At 36.3% G+C, this 9,437-nt stretch overlaps 1 long non-coding RNA gene across 1 annotated transcript; it reads left to right on the top strand.

The window, feature by feature from the left end:
• The first annotated feature begins 699 nt into the window (after window positions 1-699).
• LOC136256608 (uncharacterized) lies at window positions 700-2,136 on the top strand. Its single transcript, XR_010701561.1, has 3 exons — window positions 700-1,231; window positions 1,328-1,618; window positions 1,798-2,136. It is a non-coding gene; the product is annotated as an uncharacterized lncRNA (long non-coding RNA).
• Window positions 2,137-9,437: the final 7,301 nt, after the last annotated feature.

A 9,437-nucleotide genomic window follows, 5' to 3' on the forward strand; every position in this document is an offset into this window, starting at 1 on the left:
TTTTTGCAAATTATATCTAGCCATAGCAAGAGTACTAAATATATATATTATGAACTCTTGGCCATAGTTATTTGGTAAATTCATAGTTTAACCATTGGTAACACTAATGTTCCAAAATTGGCAGAACTTGCATTGCACTTTATATATTGGTGTGATATATCTGATTGTGGTATAGATTCATATTTGTGAGTAATGGGAAATTTTTTAAAAAATTGGCAATTTTCAAGGCTGCCAATACTGGCAAATTTCAAGCTCTGGCTTTTGATATTGACAACAATGCACAAAGCCACACTTGTATTGTACTTTATATATTGGTGTGTGATATATCTGATTGTGGTATAGATTCTAATTTTGGGTAATTGCCAATTGTGGAAATTTAAGGCTGCTCAAGTAAACCTGGCTACTTTCAAGGCTGCCAAACTGGCAATTTTCAAGGCTGTCAAACCTGGCAAATTCCAAAACTGGCAATTTTATAGGCTGCCTAAACTGGCAACTTTCAAGTCTGCATTTTGATATTGACGATAGTGCATAATGCTATCACTACATGAATTATTTTAGTCTAGTGCAAAAATTTACAAATCACTGATTCATTACTTAGAATACCTCAAGCTGAAACCCACAATCAATTTGTTGTTCCCCAATCAAACTTTGTATTAATCATTAATATCAAGAGTTAATAATATAGAGAGCACGTACTAAAGAGAACAATAATACACTAAATCTATGTTTACTTATATAACTATGCAAGTCTTTTCTTCGAGGACGCCTGATAACAAGTGGGGTAAAGTCTTCAGCTAAACATGTCTCTTCTTGGTCTTCTTTTTTATTGGTGGTGTCTTTAATGGGGTAATAGGTGGAAAGGAATTTGCTTCTGCTAGTATGTTGTATCATTGGGATCTGGAGATGGCTGTCTTGCTGGAATGTCATCAGGATCTGGAGATAACTGTCTTTCTGGGATGCCATATTAGGATCTGGAGATGACTGTCTTTTTGGGATGCCATCAGGATCTGGAGATGACTGTCTTTCTGGAAGACTGTCTTTCTAGGGTGCCATTAGGATCTGGAGATGACTGTCTTTCTGGGATGCCATCAGCTGGAGATGAATGTCTTTCTGCAACATCATCACGATCTGCGGATGACTCTCTTTCTGGAACATCTTGTTTCATCTTAGTCTGGGCATAAAATGTTACCAGAGAATATCAACTAATGAAGTTCAGAGTGGCTCAGAAAAGGTATATACATATGTACAATAAATTAAATATGTTTTAGCTAGTCGAACAACTTACATACACTACATGTATATATATACATATCACTCCTTTTTTCAGATTGGTGTGCTATCAGTAGAAAAGATTTATGCTGAAAACTTGAAGAGTGTAATTCATACTACAAGCTGGACAAGGTTTGGCACACGTTGTTTCTGACCTTAAGCCATGTGGACAACTATCAAGATCGTATTGTTTGATTCAACAGAAGATATTTTATTCCAGTTGTGCTCCTAGTCAGAAGCTAGCTTTACTGTTGTGCTCTTGTGATGGTTCACAATTACAGAAAGAGCGACTACTTCTCACAGACTCATACATCACAGAATCACCTGAAGGACGTTTTGAATGAGAAAGGTGCATAGGCAGTTAAATGACAAGTAAACCAATAGCAAGAGTTCATAATATTATTTATGAACTCTCCTTAAATAATATATGAACTCTTGCCAACAGTATGGTAGGTTGATAACTAATGCTAGCATAAGTTGTCAAGAATTAAATACCAGATTTATATGCATTCTCTGTTGGATCCATAGATCATCGTACTATATTCACATTAGAGCTCTATCCTTCCTTCGAGGTCAACACCACAGAACTGTACAGCCACATACAGTCATCCCCAGGCTGACCAGAGCTCCATTAAGTCCCCACGGATAGCAACTGAGCTTAAGAAAAGCAGCCAGCAAAACCAGACCACTCAAGTCTAGCTGATTTTTATTGTGGAATTAGATAGTAGCTTTGTGTCCTGGGTGAAAAATCGAATCTACTGACATGGGCAATAAGACCGGTTTTCTCAGACTGGGTCACAAATTAAGGAATTTTATCTTATACTTGTTCAGCATAATGTGCTTGAGAAATTGAATTATATTAACAGATTGAGGCTTGTGTTACATTGTGTGGGATAACCTAGCACAGGAAATGTCCATATTTAGGGAAAGATCTTGTTCTGAATGAATTTCTATGGCTATAATAAAATTGTCACTATATAGGAATTCAGTAGCAACTTCCTGAGCACAGTAACTTACTGTTCATAATAGTACATTTTGAGGAAATGCTTATCACTATTTATAGTATTTAAACTATATGTATTAAAAAACTTGTTAGATCTATACTATGGTGTACAATGGTATACTTGTTGCAGGCAATGTGGATGATGTTACAGCAGGACATACCAGATGATTATGCCGTAGCTACAGGTGAGGTACGCAGTGTGCGAGAACTGGTAGAAGCAGCGTTTGCAGAAGTAAATATAAAAATCAGGTTAGTGTGAATACAAAAATGCCACGTCATTCCATAATATGAACTAGTAATACTTATAATGATCTATGCCAGTAAAGTTGGAATGGTGTGAGCAGATTGGTGTGCGTGACATGTTTACGTAAGTATCAGCCTAATTTTGCAGTATTAGTTTTGCATCACTTGTTAATTTTAAGTACACAAGTACACATCCGTTTTGTGAACCTACCAGACTGTTTATTCTAAGTCAAGTTATGATATTTAATACTTCACTCTTTGTTTAAGCAGCAAAGTTATTGATACTTTCCAAGTAACAAATGTGGGCTCACTTAGTTACTAGCTATAAGATAGTCTATAGTATATTGTGGTGCTTTCCTAAGTGGTAAATATTGTTGTTGTTGTTCTTCAGGTAGCAAGGTAGTGAGGTGGATGAAGTGGGAATTGAAGAAGGATCAGGCATAGTCCATATACATAACACTATGCAGTATGTACAAATAATATTGTTTAAAACTAATAAACAGTTCCTAAGCTGACGGATCTAGGCCTGTTTCATTAACATGTATCTGTTCAAAACTGTTATAGCACATTGTGTATTCACAACCCATTTTGCTAAATATAATCTTCTGTGTGATCAACAACATGGGTTTAGACAAAGTCGCTCATGAAACTCAGCTACTATTGACAATCAATGACTTTGCCGAAAGCTTAAATAACAATGATCAAACTGATGTAATACTACTAGATTTTTCAAAGGCATTCGACAAAGTGTCCCATCAACACCTGTTCCATAAACTCCACCATTACGGTATCTGAGGTAATTTACTTGACTGGATTAAAGACTTTGTACTGCAGAGATCTCAGTGTGTGGTGGTTGAAGGTCAACAGAGCCACTTAACAGCAGTTACCTCTGGTGTTCCTCAAGGTACTGTCCTTGCTCCACTTTTGTTTCTCTGTTTCATAAATGATTTACCAAATAACATATCATCCAAAATCAAGTTATACGCTGACGATGTGTTACTTTATGCCACCATTCGCACAGAACAGGACTGCAATCAGTTGCAGAAGGATTTAGATGCACTGGGAAAATGGGCAGACGATTGGAAAATGGTGTTTAACCTATAAAAATGCGAATTTCTTAGGATAGCTAACAAGAAACACACAATACTAGCTCAGTATAATATTCAAAATAAACCAATCAAGGAAGTCAACCATGCCAAATACTTGGGTGTAACAATAAGCCAAAATCTATCCTGGTCAGAACACATAAAACAAATAACTTCCAAGGCTAACAGAACTAAAGGTTTTCTTCAGCGTAACCTCCACAATTGTACACCAACAATTAAAGATAGGTTGTACAAAGCAATGGTTAAGCCAATTATAGAGTATGCAGCTGTTGTCTGGGCAACTCATACTAAGAGGGATATTGATATGATTGAGAGAACACAACGACAAGCAGCTAGATTTGTGACCAGCAACTACTCCCGTTACGCTAGTGTCACGCAAATGCTTACAGACCTTAATTGGCCTACACTTGCACGATGCAGAGATGAACTGAAAGCCATAATGATGTTTAAAATAATTAACCACCTTGTTGACATCCCAGTAAATCCGTTTCTGACACCCATATCCACTGTACATAGTACCAGAGGTCATAATATGAGATTTATGCAACCAATGACACAGATTGATTCTTATATGTACTCCTTTTTCCCTTCGGCAATCAAAATCTGGAATGATCTACCCCAAAATGTGATTGACTCCAATGATATTGATCACTTCAAACAAAAACTAGCAATTATTTAATTTGTATACTTGTATGTATGTTGTGATCTGTGCACTATACTCTAATAGAGGTCTGCACAGTATTACCAATAATAATAATAGCCTGGAATTGTAGAAGCTACTATGATATACACATTATGCAGTAGTTTGCGAGTTTATTTTGTTCAATTTGGCAGCGAAATGCATATGCTTGTGGTTACAGTGTTTTACTGCTGGATGCATTTATTCATGTACGTTATGCATGGTGTAGCTAGCTATATAGCTATCATCAAGTATACAGCAGATTGACATGGAGGCAGGTCTTAAAGTAAAATCGTTACGTATACAGTAGCTATATGTCATTGTATGCTAATTCCAGGAGCTGGCAAGGGGAGGGGCACAAACAAGCTATTATTAAGTTTTAGGCGGTTGAAGAGAGCCAGATTCTCTTGTTAGTTGCTGCATTTTTGAAGCATGCAGCAAATAATCACCTGTTATAGGGTTTTCAACTCAAAATAGGAAGGTGCTTCCTTTTGTTGTTTCTGGTGATTCCCACACAGACTGACCTTTAAGATAAAGCAAACAAGTGCTGGATTGTTTGTAGCATTGGGCATCAGCATAAGTTTAACACACAAAAACATACAAAAAGTGGTCACGTGACCAAAAATCATAATAGTTGAAATGGGTAGCTTATTAGAAAATCATTGTATTTTAGGGTGACTGAAGTCACAATTAGTATATTTTCTTGCCTTATAATGAAGACTTCTACATCTTGTAGTGCTTTAGCATCCTGTATAGCTGTGATGGGATTGTTGGCCATGTGACCACTTTTTGGGTATTTACAGTTAAAACTGCACTGATATTGAAAGTAATAGACAATAAAATAGCACTTGATTTTTATCCTAAGGTCAGCCTGCATGACATCATCAGAAACAATGAAAAAGGCTTAGGCATCATCTTATTTTGCCATGGAAATCCTATATGAAGGGATTTTTGGTCATGTGACCACCTTATGGATATTTACATAATTATCTTAAAATTGTGCTGATAGCAACTGCTGCAAACATTCTATTAACAAATTAGCACTTGTTTGCTTTATCTTAAAGGTAAATCTGTGTGAAATCTCCAGAAACAAGAAAATGAAGCACTTTCCAATTTTGAGTGGAAACCCTATCTGTTAGTAGTGTCTTACTGTTGATTTAGCCTTTGCAGATAGTTGTGAAGTCTTAAAAGCTGTTTAAAGGCTGCATGGAAATGTTTATACAACAAACAATACGATAATTATTTTAGAGGCGCTTAATAAGCACGAAGGTGCTGGCACAGCTAATTTGACTAGTTCGCTTTGGTTTTAGGTGAATTTGTTATAATAAATAGTAAAATGTGCATATTTTCATGAGTTACAAAGTGATCTTGGCCTGATGTAAAGTTCAGTATTTTAAAGAAGTATGGCTACTGTACAAGGTGGGAATGGGAGGGCATTTGCCCCAATGTCCCATCCTGGATCTGCTATTGAATAGCTTTATACTAAGAAAATCAAGCTTGAAGAAAATGTATAGGCACTAGTTCAAATCTTTTCCCAAGGTACCAGTTGGGGTGTTATCCGTGTTAATCGCTGCAATAACTGACCACTATAGTTGGCCTTTGAAACTTTTCCTAGTGCCTAGTTTCATCACTCTTAGCTACCAGTTGTTTATAGTTAAACCCCACCGGTACATTGTTCACATGAGATCTTGGGATAGTGAATACTGTTGCTGTGGTGTTGGATGAGGTTATATATTTTACTAATGTATACGTAAGTGAGGTACATGTTTAATTATTATTTTAAAGCTGAAGGTTACATCTACAGTTCTTGCCTCCCAAGCATGTATGATACGTTGCTGGTATGATAGAAGTTGTTCTTCTGAATTATAAAGTTACACTTATTTGTAGTATCACAAAATCACCACAGAAAGCTACATTTCTTTTTCCACTAACTAGCTTATTCATAGGAAGCCACAAACCGGTTTATGGTTACTTACTGGCTTCTTAAGATTAACTTTGCTAATCAGGTAGCCCAAACAAGCTAATTTCTTGAGGCAATCAGAAGAATTGAAACTGTCTAGAGCATCAAAGCCATACAAGGCTACCCATGCACCTTTAATTTGCCCATAACTTTGTCTGCCAAGACCACATGGTACTTGGAAAAGGCTTCTATACATACATGCTTAATGGCCTGTTATGCACATATCAATACCCCCCCTCTTGTGGGGCTTTACAGGGGGAGTTGACATGAAACTGTTGCCCCACCATGGGGCATTTGACAGTGGCCAGAGTATTTATGTTGCTACCTTGTTAACCATGTCAAATCACCTGTTGCAACTGGGGCTTGTGGGGATTTGACATGTTAGGTTTATTCTTCTATGGGGCCTTTGACATTCGGCTGTGTCAAATCCCCACCATAGCCACATATATGCCTGAGGGGAGGTGGGCCAATACATTGATAGGTACATTGAATCTATAAATAGTCTGGCATAGGACTCTTCGCACTCGGGTTGACTACTCCAAACTATATATCACAGGCCTGGAGCAACACTTGATACACACAAAATTTCATGCTTCTGTTTTTTAAATGGTTACTAGGTCGAGGCAACACATGCTTGTGAAACAACACATGCTTATGAAACAACACATGCTAGGTAAGAATTGAAACAATACGTGCTTGTGTTGTTTCAATTCTTCATATAGTTACAAGGTTGAACTAATGTTCAAAGCTTCTATGTCTCCTGCAAAAAACCTCCTCATGTAGAGTGTAGTACACACTTACCAAGTAAAGTAAAGGACAACACAATTACTGTATCACTCACACTCACTGCAGATGCATGTGCAGCAAGCCAATGCATGTATTAAATGGAATTAAGGTAGCTGTTTCTTTGTGTTTCTTTAAATGTTTCTTTAAATGGAATAGCAGTGTTTCTTTAAATGGAAGTAAGCCAGCGCCTTTGTTTTCTTTGTCACTTGTGCATTTCATGTTGTATATACCTTTATCATTTTTATCAGTTGTACTCATATTCACTACAGTGGTTACAGCGAGTTATGAATAACCATCCTCCTCGACTACATTGGTGACTGTGACAGTTCAAGACACCTGCTTAACAATCCTCATGACGGAGTCAACATTAATTTTATATTTGGCACCACAGTTGTCGCTCCTTCTCAGCTACGCAATCATATAGTACAGTATAGTACAACAAGTGATCTTTAAACATGCTACTACCTAGAATAGCATCTCTCTAATTGAATGTGTACATAATATAGTTGAAGACATAGCACAGAAGGAAAAATTACATGCATAATGTTCTCTGCATCTTAAACACCTCCAATAAAAGCAATCTGTAAAAAAGAAATATGTAAAAACGTAGTAACATGATGTCTGTACCAATAACAAATCAATGCTATTATAATTATGGGACAGTCCAAACACAATCCTGTGAGATAATTTTACCAAGCTTTCGTCCATTCACAAGTTCGCTGAAAGACAACAATTGTCCAAACCCATTCTAGTAACTAGCTATATACAGTACTATTGGTAAGCAATGGTATCACAAAGAACTATAAGTACTTCAGACTGATATACAGTAAAACATGTACCTCAAAGTGCATCACTTCACTTCATTTTACGGCTGATCTCTGGAGAAGAAAAACATAAGAAACCCTAGTCTTATACAAACTTTATCAAGAGATTTAAGTTAGAAGTTTGTATTTAAGTTGCTTTAAAGAAAATTAGCCAATCATGAGATTGATGCCAGATGATACACTCACTTGCTAAAACTGGACAGCAATGAACAAAAAGTTACAATGCATGGTGATTGAAAATACTATGCTAGCCAACAACTGTGTTATACAACTGCTACTTGTCAATAAATACAAGCACATGGAAGGTTTTGTATGCTATATATATTAAGGGGGCAAGCAACTATGTCCTATGACTTCCATGAATAAAATTATGTGTTTATATGAAGCTGTAAAACCAACATAGATACTGTTCTCCACCTGATGAATAAAACATGCTTTAGTTGAGACATTGAACTTCTGTTTAGTGCAAATCTGAGTGAAATCCTCTGAAGTATGTACAAGTTATGTTACAAAACACTGCAATTTTAGCACTAAAATTGATTCTTCTCCAACAACTAATTGTGAAACTCCCCAAAAATTCTTGTAGTGCCTTGTAATAACATTATCTTTAAAAGTATGGAAACAGATTTTTAGAAATGACTACTATGGCTTCAAAAGAGGAGACTACTGTTTTTCATAGAAAATTTAGAGAGTTCAATAGCTCATTTGATAAAGCACTTGATAAATTAATAAATTAATTTAGACAACTTAACTTAGCTACTAATAAGGTGAAACAGAAAATGAGCCAAAGAAAAGAAAAAAAAATCCTTCCAACCCAATCATTTGATAAATTAATATTTGTTAGCTCAGACCAAAGCGCATCGTAATCACCAGCAATTTAATATAATTCAAGTTTGCATCAGGTGTTACTAAATTAAAGCTAAACTGTATAAACATAAATGGTCACTTTTTCCTAAAGGGGGTAAATAATTCAAATTGGAAATCATGCCTTCTTCATTAGTTATTACCAAGTCCAACAATGATGGTGAAACGCCATGTTTGAAACGAGTGGGCTCAGAGACATGTTGACATAATGCACAGGAAGTAGTTGATATGATTTGATTGATTTAATTTATTATTCTATACTCACAACAATTGGCACAATGCTGTCCTCCTTGTTGGAGTGATACAAAAAAAAACAACAACAACTAACTAAGCATACAAGAACATACAAGATAAACACAATTAAAGCAAGGCAATAGCATACATTACACCACCCACACATACAAGTACACAAATAACAATGAATTACATAGTTAGAATTAAGGGGGGCTGGGCTAACCCAGACTTATGGAAATGAGGAACTACATTGTCTCTGGTTTGGTAAGGTGAGACCAAAAAAAAAAAGAAAGAAAACAAAAGGTCACAGCCCGCTGACAATAGCTTCCCACCTCACCAGCTACGCATTTATAGCTGAAAAATCCTTACATAGCTCGCCACACACTGCTCTAATACTGTGACTGCTTTATCAGAGTGACTGCTCTATTAGAGTATCTCGATCTTTATCACAGCCGGTTTTCAGCCCCAC

The sequence above is a fragment of the Dysidea avara genome, chromosome 5 (assembly GCF_963678975.1).
Source record: "Dysidea avara chromosome 5, odDysAvar1.4, whole genome shotgun sequence".
Taxonomy (NCBI): Eukaryota; Metazoa; Porifera; class Demospongiae; order Dictyoceratida; family Dysideidae; genus Dysidea; species Dysidea avara.